Genomic DNA, 27,344 nt, shown 5'->3' on the forward strand with positions numbered 1-27,344 from the left:
TTGAACTAGCTGAGACTTGCTCAGTGTGAAATACATTTGACATTGCTCTAAGAATTGCAAGCGGCAAAGAGTTTCCATAACAGCTGCTTCTCATTGTCCAAGTGTTTTGGGAAGCAGATGAGAAGGCGAAGTGCAGAACAGAGCGCCGCTATACGGGAAAGCTGCGAAAGAGGATATTGAGTGTTTAGGAGAGATGGTTTCCCTTCTGGTTTATGCTCCGATCACGCACCCGCAGACATATCGCCGATGCGCAAACATAAACTCTGTCTAAATTCCCACATTCTGTTTTTTCGAACTGTGATTTCGCTCAAAAGCACTAAAACACTCTCAAAAATCAAACTTTAACAAAGTGCTCATAGATATACTTTGCGAACACCTGGAAAAATTCTTCTGAACGTACCTAGGGAATTTCGGTTTGAGGGCTCTTGAACTTTAAGTAGAAGGAAGGGAAGTTTGCCTCGAGGCTGCATAATGTGGAGATGTGTTCCCCATGTTAACTGGTAGTGATTGACCATCTCAGTGCTTCCCGATGCAGGGTTGCCCTGACCCACAGGGAGGTTTCTTTGATAAACTGACCCGGGGGCTTCTAGTCGAGCCCCCGGTGATGGCCTGCAGCTGCTGTGACACAATAATGATGCTGGCCCAGGAACATGAATATGAATTAGTTCGTGAGTCACGTGGGACTGAATTATTCTTTGGAAAGTTCTTTCAACTTCACGAATGTATATATGAGAGGAGGGTAATGGGCAGGGCTTACACATTGGGTCCACTCTTTCTTCACTCTCAACACCCCACACCCACCTCCCATTGTCCCAAGGCACTTTCCCCTGTAACCGCCGAATGTGTAACACCTGCCCATTTACCTGCTCCCTCCTGAATATCCAAGGGCTCGAACATACCTTCCAGGTGAAGCAGCACTTTACCTGCACATTTGCCACAACCTAGTCGACTGCATTCGTTGCTCACAGTGTGGTTTCCCCAAAGTAGCATGAAGCATAAACTGGGTGACTGCTTCGCAGAATATCTCGGTTCTGTCCGCAAAAAAAGGCTCTGAGCTTCTGGTTGCCCGCCACTTTAACACACCACTCTGTTCCCTGGCCAACATCTCTGTATCAGGCATGCAGCAGTGTTCCAGCAAAGCTCAGCTCCAGATGGAAGAACAAAGCCTCATTTTCCACTTGAAGACCCTACAGCACCCCCGGTCTTCAATATCGAGTTCCATGTCTTTAGGACCTGAAATCCGCCATGTCCTATTCTCTCCTATTCACGTAATGTCGTCTTTTGCAGCTTTCCAGTCTAAGGGCGCACTGTTCTGTACCTCGCCTTCTCATTTCCTTCCCAAAAAACTAACATGAATATTTCACATTGATATACTGGCCCAATGTGCACAGTTGAGATGACACACTCGTGGAGGTCTGCGGGGTCTTCTCCTGTTCTCTGTTGAGGAGGGAAATGCTTGTCACTGGTCACTCAGGTGTCAGAGAAAAGTTTCGAAACAAAAAGGTTAAATTTTCTGCCATTGGAGAGGGCCCGGTTCCTGGACACGGGACAAACGACAGCAGCGAAACAGAATGAGAAGCACCTATTCTGGAAATTGTTTGCCTGACCCCATGAAAAGCAGACAACTTCGCAGTTGGAGGGAGAGCAGCAAATACACCACCCCTGTGCGGGGTTGAATCACCAACCTCCCGGTAAACTGCTGAACGCACAGCCCAACGGTGCGATAGAGAAATGTGACTTCGCCGGCTGCACCATCGCGAAGGGTAGGATATTAGTGAATTCATAAATCAGCCGCACCGCCTAGAATTACATTTGTCGTCTATAAGTCTTACTTTTCCATAATAAAGCCTGGGACAATCATTGTGGAGAGATGAGATCGAATTGAACTACACACATTGATGAGAGATACAGCGGGTGGGAAGGATCCATTCCCATGCGTAGAGAGATTAATAATCAGGGCCGAAAATAAGGAGCGACTTCAAGAAATTGGGGGTTCATTCAGCAAAGCTAATGTAGAACTGTTCACAGAAAATTGTGATGAAAGTCTCTCGAGTTATTTTGATGAGAAGTGTTGATGATGCGAATACAATCGATAGGATGAACGTAGATTGGTCAATGTATTTGGTGACAGTTCTGTTCTAGCCCTGTGAGCGAAACCTGGATCTGAAGGAGTATAAGGGACATTAACAACATCGATCTGAAATTGGACACGTGACAAGAAACAGAGCCACCATTGACAGTTGGCTTTTGAACTGGACAAGGTTTCTCGTGAAATTAACTATGCAAGGTCAAAATAATTTAGGTAAAACACGGAAACGCTATCCTCATTAGCAGACAGTGAAAGGATGACAAGACACAAATTAAACATTTTCGACAAGTGATACAGGGGACTGGGAAGATAAGTATTAGAAACTGTGAACAGCAAAGTTCTGGAGAACAACACTTACATTCAAAGACCGAAAACATCCAGGTCCTGATTAATCAGATTGCATTGTGGCGCTTTTCTGGAAAACATCCACTTGCAATGTCCTACAAAAGAGTGACAAAACCCATCCCTGTCAGCCCAGGATAGAAAATCCGAAGGGATGAACGTTTGCTGATTTTCTGAAGATTCACAGAGCTCAGACTGGGTTTTGGTGATTGTTTGTTTTCCACTCCCAGGAGCCGCAGTGGTTGAGGCGTTGAGTTGGGGAGAATAAAATGTGCCCGCGAGCAGCGTGTGGGGCTATTTCAGCTTCCCCTCATCTGACTGCGCTGTGAGTTGACTCAGATGCTGTCAGTGATATTTACTGACTCGAGACAGTGAAAGGATTCCATTCCCGCAGGTCGGGAATTCAAACCGTATGCCGGCTTCAGGACAATGAGAAAGATTAATTGGGGTGTGTGAACAAGCTGTGAGCTGCAGTTCAAACAGGAAGGTGGGCTCAGATGCATCATCCATTGTGCCCCGGCCCTGTGCGTAACCAACGCCATCATGCTGCAGAATTCTGACATTAACACGGACATGCGCAGCAATGGGAACATTCACAAGGTGAACAACCAAAGATAATCACCGTCACTGATTCCCTTCCACAGGCCCAACTTTGTGAAGCAGTATCTTTCACTGGTAAAGGAAACACCCTTGTCCACAGGTGCCTGCTTCATTTCGATCACGATTTCAAGCCGCTCACTCTTCTAGTCTCATTTCCAAACACTTTGCTCATAGCCTCAAAAGAAGCTCTGCGGGTATCTGCTTGTTCCACCCGAACAGGCAGTGGGTTGCAGATTCCCACCAGTCCCAATATGAGTGAAATATTTTCCCCCTCAACTGATTTGAATCTTAAAGAAGAAGCGGGGGAGCAAACTCCCTTTCTTTACGACGACATTTCTCATTTTGTACTCGGCAGGGTTCACACCTGCGTGGGGAAACCGCAATGGATTTCAAGTCCATCGCATTAACCACTCGGCCCACGAATACAGAACCACACTGACAGCTTGACTTCCCAGGTCTGTCTGCCTGTGGAGCTGAGAAAGAGTGAATCATCGCAGAGTTTGTTTGAATCCAATCACTTCGCAGTGATTCGAAAGGGTTAAATATCTGCACAAGGTGTTTGCAGATATTTCGGTGTTTCTCCCGAAAAGATGAAATGTGAGTCTGTTACGTTGTTTGTTCAGAACCCGAGTTTCCTGCATGGCAATCAATTCCCAGACATGAGAAAACGGGTCTTTATTGAGACGGGTTTTGTGAAGTTTGAGCGATAATGCAACCAACAGGAAGTTATTTAAAATCGCCAGCGAAGAAAGCATAGCCAGCAGGTTACCACCCCGGGGGAGCCCCAAATGATCTCTACGCCAACACCTTAAGTGTTCGGCCACAACTACACGCCCAAAGTTGAGGTCTAAACTTTCTCATGGAATAGTTCTAACAGGAAAGGTGAGTATTGGGCTTGTCCTGTCCGCGCCATCGTCCCAACGTTTCCTGTTCCCCTGGATTTGATCAGGACTGAGGAGGCTGATGGGAGATCGAATTGAACTACACACATTGATGAGAGATAGAGCGGGGGGGAAGGATCCATTCCCATGCGTAGAGAGATTAATAATCAGGACCGAAAATAAGGAGCCACTTCAAGAAATTTGGGGTTCATTCAGCAAAGCTAATGTAGAACTGTTCACAGAAAATTGTGATGAAAGTCTCTCGAGTTATTTTGGGTGTTTCTCCCGAAAAGATGAAATGAACTTTCAGTGAGAAGTTGCAGGAGGAACTCAGCAGGTACTCAGCAGGTCAGGCAACATCTGTGGAAAGAGAATCAGAGGCAACATTTCAGAATTTTGTTTGCTCCGACAGGTACTGTCAAACCTGTTGATTTTCTGTTTGGGTCTCGTCTTCTCAGCATCCGCAGTCCCGAAGGGAAGACATGAAGTCAACTCGCAACCCCGCTGTGTGGAGAAGATTTCCGTTTGGGGAACATTCTCCTGACCCCATTAAAAGCGCACAGCTTCGAAGCCAAAGGAGAGCGGCGAACACGCCGCCCCTGGGTGGGCTCGAACCACCAACCTTTCGGTTAACAGCCGAACGCGCTGACCAATTGCGCCACAGAGACAGGCACTGTCGTGGGCTGCACCATCGCTTAGTGATTTTATAATTCAGCCTCCCCGCCAAGAATTACAATTGTCGTCTCTCAGTTTAACTTTTCCTTAATCAAGCCTGGGAGATGCATTCTGGAGATACCGGGGACAGTCTGCAGACACATCCATGTCACGAGGAACTAGCTTTCTTACTCCGGGGCCGTCGCCCTCCGAGCCTTTCAGTGTTTTGCCTGTTCCCGAGTTCTCTCATTGGCTCGGAGGCGAGAAGGGGTTTGAATTCCTGATGTGCAGGAACGACAATTCTTTCAATGTCTCAGATCAGTTCGTGTGCTGAGAACATCAGAATCAACCTCCCGGCCTCTTCAACAAGGGGACGGTGTCTGGACTGTCGGACAGGTCATCTTTCATTCTCCTCCAAATCCGCTTCCCAAAGTGTTTCTAAAGGTTCACAAAGCTGGAGACTGGGATTTCTGTTTTGCTTCATGAACATTTGAACATTTTTCCATTTCCTAACTGACAATATTTTGCCAAAATCTCTTCCCAATTGTACGCCTTGTCTCACGTCCAGGGATGAGGAATTTCCATTTTGGGGAGACATTCCCAAGGTTGAGAATGTTCGCTTTGGAGCAAACAAGGATAATTGGAGATTTCCTGGGGCTGTTGGTCATGATGGGAGAAGAAGCGGTGGGAATGGGCAGATTAATGATCAGAAGAACCAATTGCCACTGACCAGAGTCAGTTACCAGAGGACAGGGATTGAAGTTCTTGAATGAAAAGCAGCACTTGTGCCTAATAAACACAGAGAATACTGCAGAAAGCCAACAGGTCGAGCAGCATCTGTGGAAAGGTAAACAGAGCTGACGTTGTGAGTCTGATACGTTGTTTGTTCAGAACCCGAGTTTCCTGCATGGCAATCAATTCCCAGACATGAGAAAACGGGTCTTTATTGAGACGGGTTTTGTGAAGTTTGAGCGATAATGCAACCAACAGGAAGTTATTTAAAATCGCCAGCGAAGAAAGCATAGCCAGCAGGTTACCACCCTGGGCGGGGAGCCCCAAAAGATCTCTACGCCAACACCTTAAGTGTTCGGTCACAACTACACGCCCAAAGTAGAGGTCTAAACTTTCTCATGGAATAGTTCTAACAGGAAAGGTGAGTATTGGGCTTGTCCTGTCCGCGCCATAGCCCCAACGTTTCCTGTTCCCCTGGATTTGATCAGGACAGAGGAAGCTGATGGGAGATCGAATTGAACTACACACATTGATGAGAGATAGAGCGGCTGGGAAGGATCCATTCCCATGCGGAGAGAGATTAATAATCAGGACCGAAAATAAGGAGCCACTTCAAGAAATTTGGGGTTCATTCAGCAAAGCTAATGTAGAACTGTTCACAGAAAATTGTGATGAAAGTCTCTCGAGTTATTTTGATGAGAAGTGTTGATGATGCTAATACAATCGATAGGATGAACGTAGATTGGTAAATGTATTTGGTGACAGTTCTGTTCTAGCCCTGTGAGCGAAACCTGGATCTGAAGGAGTATAAGGGACATTAACAACATCGATCTGAAATTGGACACGTGACAAGAAACAGAGCCTTCATTAACAGTTGGCTTTTGAACTGGAGAGGGTTTCTCGTGAAATTAGCTTGAGGCTTGAGGTATGCAAGGTCAAGATAATTTAGGTAAAACATGGAAACACTATCCTCATTAGCAGACAGTGAAAGGATTACAAGACACAAATTAAACATTTTCGACAAGTGATACAGGGAACTGGGAAGATAAGTATTAGAAACTGGCAACAACAAAGTTCTGCAGCACAACACTGACATTCAAAGACCGAAAACATCCAGGTCCTGATTAATCAGATGGCATTGTGGTGCTATTCTGCAAAACATCTACTTGCAATGTCCTACAAAAGAGTGACAAAACCCATCGCTGTCAGCCTAGGATAGAAAATCCGAAGGGATGAACGTTTGCTGATTTTCTGAAGATTCACAGAGCTTAGAAGGGGTTTTGGTGATTGTTTCTTTTCCACTTCCAGGAGCCGCAGTGGTTGAGGCGTTGAGTTGGGGAGAATAAGATGTGCCCGTAAACAGCGTGTGGGGCTATTTCAGCTTCCCCTCATCTGACTGCGCTGTGAGTTGACTCAGATGTTCTCAGGGACATTTACTGACGCGAGACAGTGTAAGGATTCTCATTCCCGCAGATCGGGAATTCAAACCGTATGCCGGCTTCAGGACAATGAGAAAGATTAATTGGGGTGTGGGAAGAAGCTGTGAGCTGCATTTCAAACAGGTAGGTGGAGTTTGGTGCGCCAGTCCCTGTGCGCATCCAACGCCACCATGCTGCAGAGTTCTGACGCCAACACGGACATGCGCAGCAATGGGAACATTCACAAGGTGAACAACCAAATATAATCACCGTCACTGATTCCCTTCCACAGGCCCAACTTTGTGAAGCAGTATCTTTCACTGGCAAAGGAAACGCCTTTGTCCACAGGTACCTGCTTCATTTCGATCACGATTTCAAGCCCCTCACTCTTCTAGTCTCATTTCCAAACACTTTGCTCATAGCCTCCAAAGAAGCTCTGAGGGTATCTGCTTGTTCCACCCGAACAGGCAGTGGGTTGCAGATTCCCACCAGTCCCAATTTGAGTGAAATATTTTCCCCCCTCCACTGATTTGAATCTTAAAGAAGAAGCGGGGGAGCAAACTCCCTTTCTTTTCGACGACACTTCTCATTTTGTACTCGGCAGGGTTCACACCTGCGTGGGGAAGCCGCAATGGATTTCAAGTCCATCGCATCAACCACTCGGCCCACGATTCAGTACCACACTGACAGTTTGACTTCCCAGGTCTGTCTGCCTGTGGAGCTGAGAAAGAGTGAATCATCGCAGAGTTTGTTTGACTCCAATCACTTCGCAGTGATTCGAAAGGGTTAAATATCTGCACATGGTGTTTGCAGATATTTCGGTGTTTCTCCCGAAAAGATGAAATGAACTTTCAGTGAGAAATTGCAGGAGGAACTCAGCAGGGCAGGCAACATCTGTGGAAAGAGAATCAGAGGCAACATTTCAGAATTTTGTTTGCTCCGACGGGTACTGTCAAACCTGTTGATTTTCTGTTTGGGTCTCGTCTTCTCAGCAGATGCAGTCCCTTAGGTAAGACATGAAGTCAACTCGCAACCCCCCTGTGTGGAGAAGATTTCCGTTTGGGGAACATTCTCCTGACCCCATTAAAAGCGCACAGCTTCGAAGCCAAAGGAGAGCAGCGAACACACCGCCCCTGGGTGGGCTCGAACCACCAACCTTTCGGTTAACAGCCGAACGCGCTGACCAATTGCGCCACAGAGACAGGTGCAGATGGGGGCGGCACCATCGCTTAGTGATTTTATAATTCAGCCTCCCCGCCAAGAATTACAATTGTCGTCTATCAGTTTAACTTTTCCATAATCAAGCCTGGGAGATGCATTCTGGAGATACCGGGGGCTGTCTGCAGACACATCCATGTCACGAGGAACTAGCTTTCTTACTCCGGGGCCGTCGCCCTTCGAGCCTTTCAGTGTTTTGCCTGTTCCCGAGTTCTCTCATTGGCTCGGAGGCGAGAAGGGGTTTGAATTCCTGATGTACACGAACGACAATTCTTTCAATGTCTCAGATCAGTTCGTGTGCCGAGAACATCAGAATCAACCTCCCGGCCTCTTCAACAAGGGGACGGTGTCTGGACTGTCGGACAGGTCATCTTTCATTCTCCTCCAAATCCGCTTCCCAAAGTGTTTCTAAAGGTTCACAAAGCTGGAGACTGGGATTTCTGTTTTGCTTCATGAACATTTGAACATTTTTCCATTTCCTAACTGACAATATTTTGCCAAAATCTCTTCCCAATTGTACGCCTTGTCTCATGTCCAGGGATGAGGAATTTCCATTTTGGGGAGACATTCCCAATGTTGAGAATGTTCGCTTTGGAGCAAACAAGGATAACTGGAGATTTCCTGGGGCTGTTGGTAATGATGGGAGAAGAAGCGTTGGGAATGGGCAGATTAATGATCAGAAGAACCAATTGCCACTGACCAGAGTCAGTTACCAGAGGACAGGGATTGAAGTTCTTGAATGAAAAGCAGCACTTGTGCCTAATAAACACAGAGAATACTGCAGAAAGCCAACAGGTCGAGCAGCATCTGTGGAAAGGTAAACAGAGCTGACGTTGTGAGTCTGATACGTTGTTTGTTCAGAACCCGAGTTTCCTGCATGGCAATCAATTCCCAGACATGAGAAAACGGGTCTTTATTGAGACGGGTTTTGTGAAGATTGAGCGATAATGCAACCAACAGGAAGTTATTTAAAATCGCCAGCGAAGAAAGCATAGCCAGCAGGTTAACACCCTGGGCGGGGAGCCCCAAAGGATCTCTACGCCAACACCTTAAGTGTTCGGCCACAACTACACGCCCAAAGTTGAGGTCTAAACTTTCTCATGGAATAGTTCTAACAGGAAAGGTGAGTATTGGGCTTGTCCTGTCCGCGCCATAGCCCCAACGTTTCCTGTTCCCCTGGATTTGATCAGGACAGAGGAGGCTGATGGGAGATCGAATTGAACTACACACATTGATGAGAGATAGAGCGGCTGGGAAGGATCCATTCCCATGCGGAGAGAGATTAATAATCAGGGCCGAAAATAAGGAGCCACTTCAAGAAATTTGGGGTTCATTCAGCAAAGCTAATGTAGAACTGTTCACAGAAAATTGTGATGAAAGTCTCTCGAGTTATTTTGATGAGAAGTGTTGATGATGCTAATACAATCGATAGGATGAACGTAGATTGGTCAATGTATTTGGTGACAGTTCTGTTCTAGCCCTGTGAGCGAAACCTGGATCTGAAGGAGTATAAGGGACATTAACAACATCGATCTGAAATTGGACACGTGACAAGGAACAGAGCCATCATTAACAGTTGGCTTTTGAACTGGAGAGGGTTTCTCGTGAAATTAGCTTGAGGCTTGAGGTATGCAAGGTCAAGATAATTTAGGTAAAACATGGAAACACTATCCTCATTAGCAGACAGTGAAAGGATTACAAGACACAAATTAAACATTTTCGACAAGTGATACAGGGGACTGGGAAGATAAGTATTAGAAACTGGCAACAACAAAGTTCTGCAGCACAACACTGACATTCAAAGACCGAAAACATCCAGGTCCTGATTAATCAGATGGCATTGTGGTGCTATTCTGCAAAACATCTACTTGCAATGTCCTACAAAAGAGTAACAAAACCCATCGCTGTCAGCCTAGGATAGAAAATCCGAAGGGATGAACGTTTGCTGATTTTCTGAAGATTCACAGAGCTTAGAAGGGGTTTTGGTGATTGTTTCTTTTCCACTCCCAGGAGCCGCAGTGGTTGAGGCGTTGAGTTGGGGAGAATAAGATGTGCCCGTAAACAGCGTGTGGGGCTATTTCAGCTTCCCCTCATCTGACTGCGCTGTGAGTTGACTCAGATGTTCTCAGGGACATTTACTGACGCGAGACAGTGTAAGGATTCTCATTCCCGCAGATCGGGAATTCAAACCGTATGCCGGCTTCAGGACAATGAGAAAGATTAATTGGGGTGTGGGAAGAAGCTGTGAGCTGCATTTCAAACAGGTAGGTGGAGTTTGGTGCGCCAGTCCCTGTGCGCATCCAACGCCACCATGCTGCAGAGTTCTGACGCCAACACGGACATGCGCAGCAATGGGAACATTCACAAGGTGAACAACCAAATATAATCACCGTCACTGATTCCCTTCCACAGGCCCAACTTTGTGAAGCAGTATCTTTCACTGGCAAAGGAAACGCCTTTGTCCACAGGTACCTGCTTCATTTCGATCACGATTTCAAGCCCCTCACTCTTCTAGTCTCATTTCCAAACACTTTGCTCATAGCCTCCAAAGAAGCTCTGAGGGTATCTGCTTGTTCCACCCGAACAGGCAGTGGGTTGCAGATTCCCACCAGTCCCAATTTGAGTGAAATGTTTTTCCCCCTCCACTGATTTGAATCTTAAAGAAGAAGCGGGGGAGCAAACTCCCTTTCTTTTCGACGACACTTCTCATTTTGTACTCGGCAGGGTTCACACCTGCGTGGGGAAGCCGCAATGGATTTCAAGTCCATCGCATCAACCACTCGGCCCACGATTCAGTACCACACTGACAGTTTGACTTCCCAGGTCTGTCTGCCTGTGGAGCTGAGAAAGAGTGAATCATCGCAGAGTTTGTTTGACTCCAATCACTTCGCAGTGATTCGAAAGGGTTAAATATCTGCACATGGTGTTTGCAGATATTTCGGTGTTTCTCCCGAAAAGATGAAATGAACTTTCAGTGAGAAATTGCAGGAGGAACTCAGCAGGGCAGGCAACATCTGTGGAAAGAGAATCAGAGGCAACATTTCAGAATTTTGTTTGCTCCGACAGGTACTGTCAAACCTGTTGATTTTCTGTTTGGGTCTCGTCTTCTCAGCAGATGCAGTCCCTTAGGTAAGACATGAAGTCAACTCGCAACCCCCCTGTGTGGAGAAGATTTCCGTTTGGGGAACATTCTCCTGACCCCATTAAAAGCGCACAGCTTCGAAGCCAAAGGAGAGCAGCGAACACACCGCCCCTGGGTGGGCTCGAACCACCAACCTTTCGGTGAACAGCCGAACGCGCTGACCAATTGCGCCACAGAGACAGGTGCAGATGGGGGCGGCACCATCGCTTAGTGATTTTATAATTCAGCCTCCCCGCCAAGAATTACAATTGTCGTCTATCAGTTTATCTTTTCCATAATCAAGCCTGAGAGATGCATTCTGGAGATACCGGGGGCTGTCTGCAGACACATCCATGTCACGAGGAACTAGCTTTCTTACTCCGGGGCCGTCGCCCTTCGAGCCTTTCAGTGTTTTGCCTGTTCCCGAGTTCTCTCATTGGCTCGGAGGCGAGAAGGGGTTTGAATTCCTGATGTACACGAACGACAATTCTTTCAATGTCTCAGATCAGTTCGTGTGCCGAGAACATCAGAATCAACCTCCCGGCCTCTTCAACAAGGGGACGGTGTCTGGACTGTCGGACAGGTCATCTTTCATTCTCCTCCAAATCCGCTTCCCAAAGTGTTTCTAAAGGTTCACAAAGCTGGAGACTGGGATTTCTGTTTTGCTTCATGAACATTTGAACATTTTTCCATTTCCTAACTGACAATATTTTGCCAAAATCTCTTCCCAATTGTACGCCTTGTCTCATGTCCAGGGATGAGGAATTTCCATTTTGGGGAGACATTCCCAATGTTGAGAATGTTCGCTTTGGAGCAAACAAGGATAATTGGAGATTTCCTGGGGCTGTTGGTAATGATGGGAGAAGAAGCGTTGGGAATGGGCAGATTAATGATCAGAAGAACCAATTGCCACTGACCAGAGTCAGTTACCAGAGGACAGGGATTGAAGTTCTTGAATGAAAAGCAGCACTTGTGCCTAATAAACACAGAGAATACTGCAGAAAGCCAACAGGTCGAGCAGCATCTGTGGAAAGGTAAACAGAGCTGACGTTGTGAGTCTGATACGTTGTTTGTTCAGAACCCGAGTTTCCTGCATGGCAATCAATTCCCAGACATGAGAAAACGGGTCTTTATTGAGACGGGTTTTGTGAAGATTGAGCGATAATGCAACCAACAGGACGTTATTTAAAATCGCCAGCGAAGAAAGCATAGCCAGCAGGTTACCACCCCGGGGGAGCCCCAAATGATCTCTACGCCAACACCTTAAGTGTTCGGCCACAACTACACGCCCAAAGTTGAGGTCTAAACTTTCTCATGGAATAGTTCTAACAGGAAAGGTGAGTATTGGGCTTGTCCTGTCCGCGCCATCGTCCCAACGTTTCCTGTTCCCCTGGATTTGATCAGGACTGAGGAGGCTGATGGGAGATCGAATTGAACTACACACATTGATGAGAGATAGAGCGGGGGGGAAGGATCCATTCCCATGCGTAGAGAGATTAATAATCAGGACCGAAAATAAGGAGCCACTTCAAGAAATTTGGGGTTCATTCAGCAAAGCTAATGTAGAACTGTTCACAGAAAATTGTGATGAAAGTCTCTCGAGTTATTTTGGGTGTTTCTCCCGAAAAGATGAAATGAACTTTCAGTGAGAAGTTGCAGGAGGAACTCAGCAGGTCAGGCAACATCTGTGGAAAGAGAATCAGAGGCAACATTTCAGAATTTTGTTTGCTCCGACAGGTACTGTCAAACCTGTTGATTTTCTGTTTGGGTCTCGTCTTCTCAGCATCCGCAGTCCCGAAGGGAAGACATGAAGTCAACTCGCAACCCCGCTGTGTGGAGAAGATTTCCGTTTGGGGAACATTCTCCTGACCCCATTAAAAGCGCACAGCTTCGAAGCCAAAGGAGAGCGGCGAACACGCCGCCCCTGGGTGGGCTCGAACCACCAACCTTTCGGTTAACAGCCGAACGCGCTGACCAATTGCGCCACAGAGACAGGCACTGTCGTGGGCTGCACCATCGCTTAGTGATTTTATAATTCAGCCTCCCCGCCAAGAATTACAATTGTCGTCTCTCAGTTTAACTTTTCCTTAATCAAGCCTGGGAGATGCATTCTGGAGATACCGGGGACAGTCTGCAGACACATCCATGTCACGAGGAACTAGCTTTCTTACTCCGGGGCCGTCGCCCTCCGAGCCTTTCAGTGTTTTGCCTGTTCCCGAGTTCTCTCATTGGCTCGGAGGCGAGAAGGGGTTTGAATTCCTGATGTGCAGGAACGACAATTCTTTCAATGTCTCAGATCAGTTCGTGTGCTGAGAACATCAGAATCAACCTCCCGGCCTCTTCAACAAGGGGACGGTGTCTGGACTGTCGGACAGGTCATCTTTCATTCTCCTCCAAATCCGCTTCCCAAAGTGTTTCTAAAGGTTCACAAAGCTGGAGACTGGGATTTCTGTTTTGCTTCATGAACATTTGAACATTTTTCCATTTCCTAACTGACAATATTTTGCCAAAATCTCTTCCCAATTGTACGCCTTGTCTCACGTCCAGGGATGAGGAATTTCCATTTTGGGGAGACATTCCCAAGGTTGAGAATGTTCGCTTTGGAGCAAACAAGGATAATTGGAGATTTCCTGGGGCTGTTGGTCATGATGGGAGAAGAAGCGGTGGGAATGGGCAGATTAATGATCAGAAGAACCAATTGCCACTGACCAGAGTCAGTTACCAGAGGACAGGGATTGAAGTTCTTGAATGAAAAGCAGCACTTGTGCCTAATAAACACAGAGAATACTGCAGAAAGCCAACAGGTCGAGCAGCATCTGTGGAAAGGTAAACAGAGCTGACGTTGTGAGTCTGATACGTTGTTTGTTCAGAACCCGAGTTTCCTGCATGGCAATCAATTCCCAGACATGAGAAAACGGGTCTTTATTGAGACGGGTTTTGTGAAGTTTGAGCGATAATGCAACCAACAGGAAGTTATTTAAAATCGCCAGCGAAGAAAGCATAGCCAGCAGGTTACCACCCTGGGCGGGGAGCCCCAAAAGATCTCTACGCCAACACCTTAAGTGTTCGGTCACAACTACACGCCCAAAGTAGAGGTCTAAACTTTCTCATGGAATAGTTCTAACAGGAAAGGTGAGTATTGGGCTTGTCCTGTCCGCGCCATAGCCCCAACGTTTCCTGTTCCCCTGGATTTGATCAGGACAGAGGAAGCTGATGGGAGATCGAATTGAACTACACACATTGATGAGAGATCGAGCGGCTGGGAAGGATCCATTCCCATGCGGAGAGAGATTAATAATCAGGACCGAAAATAAGGAGCCACTTCAAGAAATTTGGGGTTCATTCAGCAAAGCTAATGTAGAACTGTTCACAGAAAATTGTGATGAAAGTCTCTCGAGTTATTTTGATGAGAAGTGTTGATGATGCTAATACAATCGATAGGATGAACGTAGATTGGTAAATGTATTTGGTGACAGTTCTGTTCTAGCCCTGTGAGCGAAACCTGGATCTGAAGGAGTATAAGGGACATTAACAACATCGATCTGAAATTGGACACGTGACAAGAAACAGAGCCTTCATTAACAGTTGGCTTTTGAACTGGAGAGGGTTTCTCGTGAAATTAGCTTGAGGCTTGAGGTATGCAAGGTCAAGATAATTTAGGTAAAACATGGAAACACTATCCTCATTAGCAGACAGTGAAAGGATTACAAGACACAAATTAAACATTTTCGACAAGTGATACAGGGAACTGGGAAGATAAGTATTAGAAACTGGCAACAACAAAGTTCTGCAGCACAACACTGACATTCAAAGACCGAAAACATCCAGGTCCTGATTAATCAGATGGCATTGTGGTGCTATTCTGCAAAACATCTACTTGCAATGTCCTACAAAAGAGTGACAAAACCCATCGCTGTCAGCCTAGGATAGAAAATCCGAAGGGATGAACGTTTGCTGATTTTCTGAAGATTCACAGAGCTTAGAAGGGGTTTTGGTGATTGTTTCTTTTCCACTTCCAGGAGCCGCAGTGGTTGAGGCGTTGAGTTGGGGAGAATAAGATGTGCCCGTAAACAGCGTGTGGGGCTATTTCAGCTTCCCCTCATCTGACTGCGCTGTGAGTTGACTCAGATGTTCTCAGGGACATTTACTGACGCGAGACAGTGTAAGGATTCTCATTCCCGCAGATCGGGAATTCAAACCGTATGCCGGCTTCAGGACAATGAGAAAGATTAATTGGGGTGTGGGAAGAAGCTGTGAGCTGCATTTCAAACAGGTAGGTGGAGTTTGGTGCGCCAGTCCCTGTGCGCATCCAACGCCACCATGCTGCAGAGTTCTGACGCCAACACGGACATGCGCAGCAATGGGAACATTCACAAGGTGAACAACCAAATATAATCACCGTCACTGATTCCCTTCCACAGGCCCAACTTTGTGAAGCAGTATCTTTCACTGGCAAAGGAAACGCCTTTGTCCACAGGTACCTGCTTCATTTCGATCACGATTTCAAGCCCCTCACTCTTCTAGTCTCATTTCCAAACACTTTGCTCATAGCCTCCAAAGAAGCTCTGAGGGTATCTGCTTGTTCCACCCGAACAGGCAGTGGGTTGCAGATTCCCACCAGTCCCAATTTGAGTGAAATATTTTCCCCCCTCCACTGATTTGAATCTTAAAGAAGAAGCGGGGGAGCAAACTCCCTTTCTTTTCGACGACACTTCTCATTTTGTACTCGGCAGGGTTCACACCTGCGTGGGGAAGCCGCAATGGATTTCAAGTCCATCGCATCAACCACTCGGCCCACGATTCAGTACCACACTGACAGTTTGACTTCCCAGGTCTGTCTGCCTGTGGAGCTGAGAAAGAGTGAATCATCGCAGAGTTTGTTTGACTCCAATCACTTCGCAGTGATTCGAAAGGGTTAAATATCTGCACATGGTGTTTGCAGATATTTCGGTGTTTCTCCCGAAAAGATGAAATGAACTTTCAGTGAGAAATTGCAGGAGGAACTCAGCAGGGCAGGCAACATCTGTGGAAAGAGAATCAGAGGCAACATTTCAGAATTTTGTTTGCTCCGACGGGTACTGTCAAACCTGTTGATTTTCTGTTTGGGTCTCGTCTTCTCAGCAGATGCAGTCCCTTAGGTAAGACATGAAGTCAACTCGCAACCCCCCTGTGTGGAGAAGATTTCCGTTTGGGGAACATTCTCCTGACCCCATTAAAAGCGCACAGCTTCGAAGCCAAAGGAGAGCAGCGAACACACCGCCCCTGGGTGGGCTCGAACCACCAACCTTTCGGTTAACAGCCGAACGCGCTGACCAATTGCGCCACAGAGACAGGTGCAGATGGGGGCGGCACCATCGCTTAGTGATTTTATAATTCAGCCTCCCCGCCAAGAATTACAATTGTCGTCTATCAGTTTAACTTTTCCATAATCAAGCCTGGGAGATGCATTCTGGAGATACCGGGGGCTGTCTGCAGACACATCCATGTCACGAGGAACTAGCTTTCTTACTCCGGGGCCGTCGCCCTTCGAGCCTTTCAGTGTTTTGCCTGTTCCCGAGTTCTCTCATTGGCTCGGAGGCGAGAAGGGGTTTGAATTCCTGATGTACACGAACGACAATTCTTTCAATGTCTCAGATCAGTTCGTGTGCCGAGAACATCAGAATCAACCTCCCGGCCTCTTCAACAAGGGGACGGTGTCTGGACTGTCGGACAGGTCATCTTTCATTCTCCTCCAAATCCGCTTCCCAAAGTGTTTCTAAAGGTTCACAAAGCTGGAGACTGGGATTTCTGTTTTGCTTCATGAACATTTGAACATTTTTCCATTTCCTAACTGACAATATTTTGCCAAAATCTCTTCCCAATTGTACGCCTTGTCTCATGTCCAGGGATGAGGAATTTCCATTTTGGGGAGACATTCCCAATGTTGAGAATGTTCGCTTTGGAGCAAACAAGGATAACTGGAGATTTCCTGGGGCTGTTGGTAATGATGGGAGAAGAAGCGTTGGGAATGGGCAGATTAATGATCAGAAGAACCAATTGCCACTGACCAGAGTCAGTTACCAGAGGACAGGGATTGAAGTTCTTGAATGAAAAGCAGCACTTGTGCCTAATAAACACAGAGAATACTGCAGAAAGCCAACAGGTCGAGCAGCATCTGTGGAAAGGTAAACAGAGCTGACGTTGTGAGTCTGATACGTTGTTTGTTCAGAACCCGAGTTTCCTGCATGGCAATCAATTCCCAGACATGAGAAAACGGGTCTTTATTGAGACGGGTTTTGTGAAGATTGAGCGATAATGCAACCAACAGGAAGTTATTTAAAATCGCCAGCGAAGAAAGCATAGCCAGCAGGTTAACACCCTGGGCGGGGAGCCCCAAAGGATCTCTACGCCAACACCTTAAGTGTTCGGCCACAACTACACGCCCAAAGTTGAGGTCTAAACTTTCTCATGGAATAGTTCTAACAGGAAAGGTGAGTATTGGGCTTGTCCTGTCCGCGCCATAGCCCCAACGTTTCCTGTTCCCCTGGATTTGATCAGGACAGAGGAGGCTGATGGGAGATCGAATTGAACTACACACATTGATGAGAGATAGAGCGGCTGGGAAGGATCCATTCCCATGCGGAGAGAGATTAATAATCAGGGCCGAAAATAAGGAGCCACTTCAAGAAATTTGGGGTTCATTCAGCAAAGCTAATGTAGAACTGTTCACAGAAAATTGTGATGAAAGTCTCTCGAGTTATTTTGATGAGAAGTGTTGATGATGCTAATACAATCGATAGGATGAACGTAGATTGGTCAATGTATTTGGTGACAGTTCTGTTCTAGCCCTGTGAGCGAAACCTGGATCTGAAGGAGTAGAAGGGACATTAACAACATCGATCTGAAATTGGACACGTGACAAGGAACAGAGCCATCATTAACAGTTGGCTTTTGAACTGGAGAGGGTTTCTCGTGAAATTAGCTTGAGGCTTGAGGTATGCAAGGTCAAGATAATTTAGGTAAAACATGGAAACACTATCCTCATTAGCAGACAGTGAAAGGATTACAAGACACAAATTAAACATTTTCGACAAGTGATACAGGGGACTGGGAAGATAAGTATTAGAAACTGGCAACAACAAAGTTCTGCAGCACAACACTGACATTCAAAGACCGAAAACATCCAGGTCCTGATTAATCAGATGGCATTGTGGTGCTATTCTGCAAAACATCTACTTGCAATGTCCTACAAAAGAGTAACAAAACCCATCGCTGTCAGCCTAGGATAGAAAATCCGAAGGGATGAACGTTTGCTGATTTTCTGAAGATTCACAGAGCTTAGAAGGGGTTTTGGTGATTGTTTCTTTTCCACTCCCAGGAGCCGCAGTGGTTGAGGCGTTGAGTTGGGGAGAATAAGATGTGCCCGTAAACAGCGTGTGGGGCTATTTCAGCTTCCCCTCATCTGACTGCGCTGTGAGTTGACTCAGATGTTCTCAGGGACATTTACTGACGCGAGACAGTGTAAGGATTCTCATTCCCGCAGATCGGGAATTCAAACCGTATGCCGGCTTCAGGACAATGAGAAAGATTAATTGGGGTGTGGGAAGAAGCTGTGAGCTGCATTTCAAACAGGTAGGTGGAGTTTGGTGCGCCAGTCCCTGTGCGCATCCAACGCCACCATGCTGCAGAGTTCTGACGCCAACACGGACATGCGCAGCAATGGGAACATTCACAAGGTGAACAACCAAATATAATCACCGTCACTGATTCCCTTCCACAGGCCCAACTTTGTGAAGCAGTATCTTTCACTGGCAAAGGAAACGCCTTTGTCCACAGGTACCTGCTTCATTTCGATCACGATTTCAAGCCCCTCACTCTTCTAGTCTCATTTCCAAACACTTTGCTCATAGCCTCCAAAGAAGCTCTGAGGGTATCTGCTTGTTCCACCCGAACAGGCAGTGGGTTGCAGATTCCCACCAGTCCCAATTTGAGTGAAATGTTTTTCCCCCTCCACTGATTTGAATCTTAAAGAAGAAGCGGGGGAGCAAACTCCCTTTCTTTTCGACGACACTTCTCATTTTGTACTCGGCAGGGTTCACACCTGCGTGGGGAAGCCGCAATGGATTTCAAGTCCATCGCATCAACCACTCGGCCCACGATTCAGTACCACACTGACAGTTTGACTTCCCAGGTCTGTCTGCCTGTGGAGCTGAGAAAGAGTGAATCATCGCAGAGTTTGTTTGACTCCAATCACTTCGCAGTGATTCGAAAGGGTTAAATATCTGCACATGGTGTTTGCAGATATTTCGGTGTTTCTCCCGAAAAGATGAAATGAACTTTCAGTGAGAAATTGCAGGAGGAACTCAGCAGGGCAGGCAACATCTGTGGAAAGAGAATCAGAGGCAACATTTCAGAATTTTGTTTGCTCCGACGGGTACTGTCAAACCTGTTGATTTTCTGTTTGGGTCTCGTCTTCTCAGCAGATGCAGTCCCTTAGGTAAGACATGAAGTCAACTCGCAACCCCCCTGTGTGGAGAAGATTTCCGTTTGGGGAACATTCTCCTGACCCCATTAAAAGCGCACAGCTTCGAAGCCAAAGGAGAGCAGCGAACACACCGCCCCTGGGTGGGCTCGAACCACCAACCTTTCGGTTAACAACCGAACGCGCTGACCAATTGCGCCACAGAGACAGGTGCAGATGGGGGCGGCACCATCGCTTAGTGATTTTATAATTCAGCCTCCCCGCCAAGAATTACAATTGTCGTCTATCAGTTTATGTTTTCCATAATCAAGCCTGGGAGATGCATTCTGGAGATACCGGGGGCTGTCTGCAGACACATCCATGTCACGAGGAACTAGCTTTCTTACTCCGGGGCCGTCGCCCTTCGAGCCTTTCAGTGTTTTGCCTGTTCCCGAGTTCTCTCATTGGCTCGGAGGCGAGAAGGGGTTTGAATTCCTGATGTACACGAACGACAATTCTTTCAATGTCTCAGATCAGTTCGTGTGCCGAGAACATCAGAATCAACCTCCCGGCCTCTTCAACAAGGGGACGGTGTCTGGACTGTCGGACAGGTCATCTTTCATTCTCCTCCAAATCCGCTTCCCAAAGTGTTTCTAAAGGTTCACAAAGCTGGAGACTGGGATTTCTGTTTTGCTTCATGAACATTTGAACATTTTTCCATTTCCTAACTGACAATATTTTGCCAAAATCTCTTCCCAATTGTACGCCTTGTCTCATGTCCAGGGATGAGGAATTTCCATTTTGGGGAGACATTCCCAATGTTGAGAATGTTCGCTTTGGAGCAAACAAGGATAACTGGAGATTTCCTGGGGCTGTTGGTAATGATGGGAGAAGAAGCGTTGGGAATGGGCAGATTAATGATCAGAAGAACCAATTGCCACTGACCAGAGTCAGTTACCAGAGGACAGGGATTGAAGTTCTTGAATGAAAAGCAGCACTTGTGCCTAATAAACACAGAGAATACTGCAGAAAGCCAACAGGTCGAGCAGCATCTGTGGAAAGGTAAACAGAGCTGACGTTGTGAGTCTGATACGTTGTTTGTTCAGAACCCGAGTTTCCTGCATGGCAATCAATTCCCAGACATGAGAAAACGGGTCTTTATTGAGACGGGTTTTCTGAAGATTGAGCGATAATGCAACCAACAGGAAGTTATTTAAAATCGCCAGCGAAGAAAGCATAGCCAGCAGGTTAACACCCTGGGCGGGGAGCCCCAAATGATCTCTACGCCAACACCTTAAGTGTTCGGCCACAACTACACGCCCAAAGTTGAGGTCTAAACTTTCTCATGGAATAGTTCTAACAGGAAAGGTGAGTATTGGGATTGTCCTGTCCGCGCCATAGTCCCAACGTTTCCTGTTCCCCTGGATTTGATCAGGACAGAGGAGGTTGATGGGAGATCGAATTGAACTACACACATTGATGAGAGATAGAGCGGCTGGGAAGGATCCATTCCCATGCGTAGAGAGATTAATAATCAGGGCCGAAAATAAGGAGCCACTTCAAGAAATTTGGGGTTCATTCAGCAAAGCTAATGTAGAACTGTTCACAGAAAATTGTGATGAAAGTCTCTCGAGTTATTTTGATGAGAAGTGTTGATGATGCTAATACAATCGATAGGATGAACGAAGATTGGTCAATGTATTTGGTGACAGTTCTGTTCTAGCCCTGTGAGCGAAACCTGGATCTGAAGGAGTATAAGGGACATTAACAACATCGATCTGAAATTGGACACGTGACAAGGAACAGAGCCATCATTAACAGTTGGCTTTTGAACTGGAGAGGGTTTCTCGTGAAATTAGCTTGAGGCTTGAGGTATGCAAGGTCAAGATAATTTAGGTAAAACATGGAAACACTATCCTCATTAGCAGACAGTGAAAGGATTACAAGACACAAATTAAACATTTTCGACAAGTGATACAGGGGACTGGGAAGATAAGTATTAGAAACTGGCAACAACAAAGTTCTGCAGCACAACACTGACATTCAAAGACCGAAAACATCCAGGTCCTGATTAATCAGATGGCATTGTGGTGCTATTCTGCAAAACATCTACTTGCAATGTCCTACAAAAGAGTAACAAAACCCATCGCTGTCAGCCTAGGATAGAAAATCCGAAGGGATGAACGTTTTCTGATTTTCTGAAGATTCACAGAGCTTAGAAGGGGTTTTGGTGATTGTTACTTTTCCACTCCCAGGAGCCGCAGTGGTTGAGGCGTTGAATTGGGGAGAATAAGATGTGCCCGTAAACAGCGTGTGGGGCTATTTCAGCTTCCCCTCATCTGACTGCGCTGTGAGTTGACTCAGATGTTCTCAGGGACATTTACTGACGCGAGACAGTGTAAGGATTCTCATTCCCGCAGATCGGGAATTCAAACCGTATGCCGGCTTCAGGACAATGAGAAAGATTAATTGGGGTGTGGGAAGAAGCTGTGAGCTGCATTTCAAACAGGTAGGTGGAGTTTGGTGCGCCAGTCCCTGTGCGCATCCAACGCCACCATGCTGCAGAGTTCTGACGCCAACACGGACATGCGCAGCAATGGGAACATTCACAAGGTGAACAACCAAATATAATCACCGTCACTGATTCCCTTCCACAGGCCCAACTTTGTGAAGCAGTATCTTTCACTGGCAAAGGAAACGCCTTTGTCCACAGGTACCTGCTTCATTTCGATCACGATTTCAAGCCCCTCACTCTTCTAGTCTCATTTCCAAACACTTTGCTCATAGCCTCCAAAGAAGCTCTGAGGGTATCTGCTTGTTCCACCCGAACAGGCAGTGGGTTGCAGATTCCCACCAGTCCCAATTTGAGTGAAATGTTTTTCCCCCTCCACTGATTTGAATCTTAAAGAAGAAGCGGGGGAGCAAACTCCCTTTCTTTTCGACGACACTTCTCATTTTGTACTCGGCAGGGTTCACACCTGCGTGGGGAAGCCGCAATGGATTTCAAGTCCATCGCATCAACCACTCGGCCCACGATTCAGTACCACACTGACAGTTTGACTTCCCAGGTCTGTCTGCCTGTGGAGCTGAGAAAGAGTGAATCATCGCAGAGTTTGTTTGACTCCAATCACTTCGCAGTGATTCGAAAGGGTTAAATATCTGCACATGGTGTTTGCAGATATTTCGGTGTTTCTCCCGAAAAGATGAAATGAACTTTCAGTGAGAAATTGCAGGAGGAACTCAGCAGGGCAGGCAACATCTGTGGAAAGAGAATCAGAGGCAACATTTCAGAATTTTGTTTGCTCCGACAGGTACTGTCAAACCTGTTGATTTTCTGTTTGGGTCTCGTCTTCTCAGCAGATGCAGTCCCTTAGGTAAGACATGAAGTCAACTCGCAACCCCCCTGTGTGGAGAAGATTTCCGTTTGGGGAACATTCTCCTGACCCCATTAAAAGCGCACAGCTTCGAAGCCAAAGGAGAGCAGCGAACACACCGCCCCTGGGTGGGCTCGAACCACCAACCTTTCGGTGAACAGCCGAACGCGCTGACCAATTGTGCCACAGAGACAGGTGCAGATGGGGGCGGCACCATCGCTTAGTGATTTTATAATTCAGCCTCCCCGCCAAGAATTACAATTGTCGTCTATCAGTTTATCTTTTCCATAATCAAGCCTGAGAGATGCATTCTGGAGATACCGGGGGCTGTCTGCAGACACATCCATGTCACGAGGAACTAGCTTTCTTACTCCGGGGCCGTCGCCCTTCGAGCCTTTCAGTGTTTTGCCTGTTCCCGAGTTCTCTCATTGGCTCGGAGGCGAGAAGGGGTTTGGATTCCTGATGTACACGAACGACAATTCTTTCAATGTCTCAGATCAGTTCGTGTGCCGAGAACATCAGAATCAACCTCCCGGCCTCTTCAACAAGGGGACGGTGTCTGGACTGTCGGACAGGTCATCTTTCATTCTCCTCCAAATCCGCTTCCCAAAGTGTTTCTAAAGGTTCACAAAGCTGGAGACTGGGATTTCTGTTTTGCTTCATGAACATTTGAACATTTTTCCATTTCCTAACTGACAATATTTTGCCAAAATCTCTTCCCAATTGTACGCCTTGTCTCATGTCCAGGGATGAGGAATTTCCATTTTGGGGAGACATTCCCAATGTTGAGAATGTTCGCTTTGGAGCAAACAAGGATAACTGGAGATTTCCTGGGGCTGTTGGTAATGATGGGAGAAGAAGCGTTGGGAATGGGCAGATTAATGATCAGAAGAACCAATTGCCACTGACCAGAGTCAGTTACCAGAGGACAGGGATTGAAGTTCTTGAATGAAAAGCAGCACTTGTGCCTAATAAACACAGAGAATACTGCAGAAAGCCAACAGGTCGAGCAGCATCTGTGGAAAGGTAAACAGAGCTGACGTTGTGAGTCTGATACGTTGTTTGTTCAGAACCCGAGTTTCCTGCATGGCAATCAATTCCCAGACATGAGAAAACGGGTCTTTATTGAGACGGGTTTTGTGAAGATTGAGCGATAATGCAACCAACAGGACGTTATTTAAAATCGCCAGCGAAGAAAGCATAGCCAGCAGGTTAACACCCTGGGCGGGGAGCCCCAAATGATCTCTACGCCAACACCTTAAGTGTTCGGCCACAACTACACGCCCAAAGTTGAGGTCTAAACTTTCTCATGGAATAGTTCTAACAGGAAAGGTGAGTATTGGGCTTGTCCTGTCCGCGCCATAGTCCCAACGTTTCCTGTTCCCCTGGATTTGATCAGGACAGAGGAGGCTGATGGGAGATCGAATTGAAGTACACACATTGATGAAGGATAGAGCGGCTGGGAAGGATCCATTCCCATGCGGAGAGAGATTAATAATCAGGGCCGAAAATAAGGAGCCACTTCAAGAAATTTGGGGTTCATTCAGCAAAGCTAATGTAGAACTGTTCACAGAAAATTGTGATGAAAGTCTCTCGAGTTATTTTGATGAGAAGTGTTGATGATGCTAATACAATCGATAGGATAAACGTAGATTGGTCAATGTATTTGGTGACAGTTCTGTTCTAGCCCTGTGAGCGAAACCTGGATCTGAAGGAGTAGAAGGGACATTAACAACATCGATCTGAAATTGGACACGTGACAAGGAACAGAGCCATCATTAACAGTTGGCTTTTGAACTGGAGAGGGTTTCTCGTGAAATTAGCTTGAGGCTTGAGGTATGCAAGGTCAAGATAATTTAGGTAAAACATGGAAACACTATCCTCATTAGCAGACAGTGAAAGGATTACAAGACACAAATTAAACATTTTCGACAAGTAATACAGGGAACTGGGAAGATAAGTATTAGAAACTGGCAACAACAAAGTTCTGCAGCACAACACTGACATTCAAAGACCGAAAACATCCAGGTCCTGATTAATCAGATGGCATTGTGGTGCTTTTCTGCAAAACATCTACTTGCAATGTCCTACAAAGAGTGACAAAACCCATCGCTGTCAGCCTAGGATAGAAAATCCGAAGGGATGAACGTTTGCTGATTTTCTGAAGATTCACAGAGCTTAGACGGGGTTTTGGTGATTGTTTCTTTTCCACTGCCAGGAGCCGCAGTGGTTGAGGCGTTGAGTTGGGGAGAATAAAATGTGCCCGTGAACAGCGTGTGGGGCTATTTCAGCTTCCCCTCATCTGACTGCGCTGTGAGTTGACTCAGATGTTCTCAGGGACATTTACTGACGCGAGACAGTGTAAGGATTCTCATTCCCGCAGGTCGGGAATTCAAACCGTACGCCGGCTTCAGAACAATGAGAAAGATTAATTGAGGTGTGTGAACAAGCTGTGAGCTGCATTTCAAACAGGTAGGTGGAGTTTGGTGCGCCAGGCCCTGTGCGCATCTAACGCCAACATGCTGCAGAATTCTGACGCCAACACGGACATGCGCAGCAATGGGAACATTCACAAGGTGAACAACCAAAGATAATCACCGTCACTGATTCCCTTCCACAGGCTCAACTTTGTGAAGCAGTATCTTTCACTGGCAAAGGAAACGCCTTTGTCCACAGGTGCCTGCTTCATTTCGATCACGATGACAAGCTCGTCTGTCTTCTAGTCTCATTTCCAAACACTTTGCTCATAGCCTCCAAAGAAGCTCTGAGGGTATCTGCTTGTTCCACCCGAACAGGCAGTGGGTTGCACATTCCCACCAGTCCCAATTTGAGTGAAATATTTTCCCCCCTCCACTGATTTGAATCTTAAAGAAGAAGCGGGGGAGCAAACTCCCTTTCGTTTCGACGACACTTCTCATTTTGTACTCGGCAGGGTTCACACCTGCGTTGGGAAGCCGCAATGGATTTCAAGTCCATCGCATTAACCACTCAGCCCACGAATGCAGAACCACACTTACAGTTTCCTTCCCCTTGTCTGTCTGCCTGTGGAGCTGAGAAAGAGTGAATCATCGCAGAGTTTGTTTGACTCCAATCACTTCGCAGTGATTCGAAAGGGTTATATATCTGCATACGGCGACTCCAGTTGTTTCATCCCAAAAGATGAAATGAACTTTCAGTAAAAAACAAAACTAGAAATTGCAGGAGAAACTGAGAAGGTCAGGCAACGTCTGTGGAAAGAGAATCAGCGACAACATTTCAGAATTTTGTTTTCTCTGACAGGTACTGTCAAACCTACCGAGTTTCTCTTTTGGTCTCGGCTTCTCAGCAGACGCAGTCCCTTACGTGAGACATTCATTCAATTCAGAAACCCCTTTGTGGAGAAGATTTCCGTTTGGGGAACATTTTCCTGACCCCATTAAAAGCGCACAGCTTCAGAGTCAGGGCATGTGTGAGCTTGTGGCGCAACGGTAGCGCGTCTGACTCCAGATCCGAAAGTTGCATGTTTGAATCTCAAATGGCTACGTAACGTCGACTCCTTACGTTTCAAATCACGAAAGGAGTCCGTTGACTCCGTGTATTGTTTGGCCAAGTCTTGCCGTTTGCGTAGAATGAATCTGCCTCTTTGTCAGTTTGGGATTTACTGACCCCAACCAGTCCCTTTTCAAAAGCGTTCTTCCTAATGTCACTTTTGTTTCTTTTCCTCATGACTTTTAAACTCTGCCGAATCGTTGTCGATCCTTTCAGACGTGGGAACATTTTGACGGCATTACTTTATCTGTCTCGACTTTGCATGACTTGAAAAGCTTCAATCGGGCCAGATTTCAAACTTCTGTACTCCGAAGAGAGTTCTCCCAAATTTCCAATCGACCCTCATCGCTGACATCCCTCAAACACTGCACCACTCACGTCAACCTCTTCAACGCTATCTCCAATCATTTCACTTCGCTGCTTTCTGTCCCATTGGTTCTCCAGGGAGCCCAACCTCGTTTTACGAAGGTGCTTTTTGAGGAAATTAAACAGCACTTTCGCACAAGTCATGAAACGCGGTCTCCTCCGGGATTTGAACCCGGGATCTCTCGAACGCCTGCGTCAATGAATACCCAAAGCAAAAATCACACCCCGCCACCAACGAGCCACACGGCTAGCGCGCTGGCGCCCCTGCCCCCACCCTACCTCTTGAACCAGTTGAGTCTTGCTCAGAGGAAAGTCCAGTTGACATTGAACAGGCTGGGGCTGTTTTCTCTGGAACGTCGGAGGTTGAAGGGTGACTTTATGGAGGTTTATAAAATTATGAGGGGCATGGATAGGATAAATAGGCAAAGCCTTTTCCCTGGGGTCGGGGAGTCAAGAACTAGAGGGCATAGGTTTAGGGTGAGAGGAGAAAGATATAAAAGATATCTAAGGGGCAACCTTTTCACGCAGAGGGTGGTGCGTGTATGGAATGAGCTGCCAGAGAAAGTGGCGGAGACTGGTAC

At 46.6% G+C, this 27,344-nt stretch overlaps 7 non-coding genes across 7 annotated transcripts; all 7 read right to left on the minus strand.

Moving 5' to 3' along the window:
• Nucleotides 1–4,506: 4,506 nt before the first annotated feature.
• trnan-guu (transfer RNA asparagine (anticodon GUU)) lies at nt 4,507–4,580 on the minus strand. Its single transcript has one exon. It is a non-coding gene; the product is annotated as a tRNA-Asn (tRNA).
• Nucleotides 4,581–7,844: 3,264 nt separating this feature from the next.
• Nucleotides 7,845–7,918, minus strand: trnan-guu (transfer RNA asparagine (anticodon GUU)). Its single transcript has one exon. It is a non-coding gene; the product is annotated as a tRNA-Asn (tRNA).
• Nucleotides 7,919–11,182: 3,264 nt separating this feature from the next.
• trnan-guu (transfer RNA asparagine (anticodon GUU)) lies at nt 11,183–11,256 on the minus strand. The gene has a single exon. It is a non-coding gene; the product is annotated as a tRNA-Asn (tRNA).
• Nucleotides 11,257–12,974: 1,718 nt separating this feature from the next.
• Nucleotides 12,975–13,048, minus strand: trnan-guu (transfer RNA asparagine (anticodon GUU)). The gene has a single exon. It is a non-coding gene; the product is annotated as a tRNA-Asn (tRNA).
• A 3,264-nt stretch (nt 13,049–16,312) lies between these two features.
• trnan-guu (transfer RNA asparagine (anticodon GUU)) lies at nt 16,313–16,386 on the minus strand. The gene has a single exon. It is a non-coding gene; the product is annotated as a tRNA-Asn (tRNA).
• A 3,264-nt stretch (nt 16,387–19,650) lies between these two features.
• On the minus strand, nt 19,651–19,724 carry trnan-guu (transfer RNA asparagine (anticodon GUU)). The gene has a single exon. It is a non-coding gene; the product is annotated as a tRNA-Asn (tRNA).
• A 3,264-nt stretch (nt 19,725–22,988) lies between these two features.
• Nucleotides 22,989–23,062, minus strand: trnan-guu (transfer RNA asparagine (anticodon GUU)). The gene has a single exon. It is a non-coding gene; the product is annotated as a tRNA-Asn (tRNA).
• Nucleotides 23,063–27,344: the final 4,282 nt, after the last annotated feature.

The sequence above is a fragment of the Chiloscyllium punctatum genome, chromosome 36, assembly GCF_047496795.1.
Source record: "Chiloscyllium punctatum isolate Juve2018m chromosome 36, sChiPun1.3, whole genome shotgun sequence".
NCBI classification, from domain to species: Eukaryota; Metazoa; Chordata; class Chondrichthyes; order Orectolobiformes; family Hemiscylliidae; genus Chiloscyllium; species Chiloscyllium punctatum.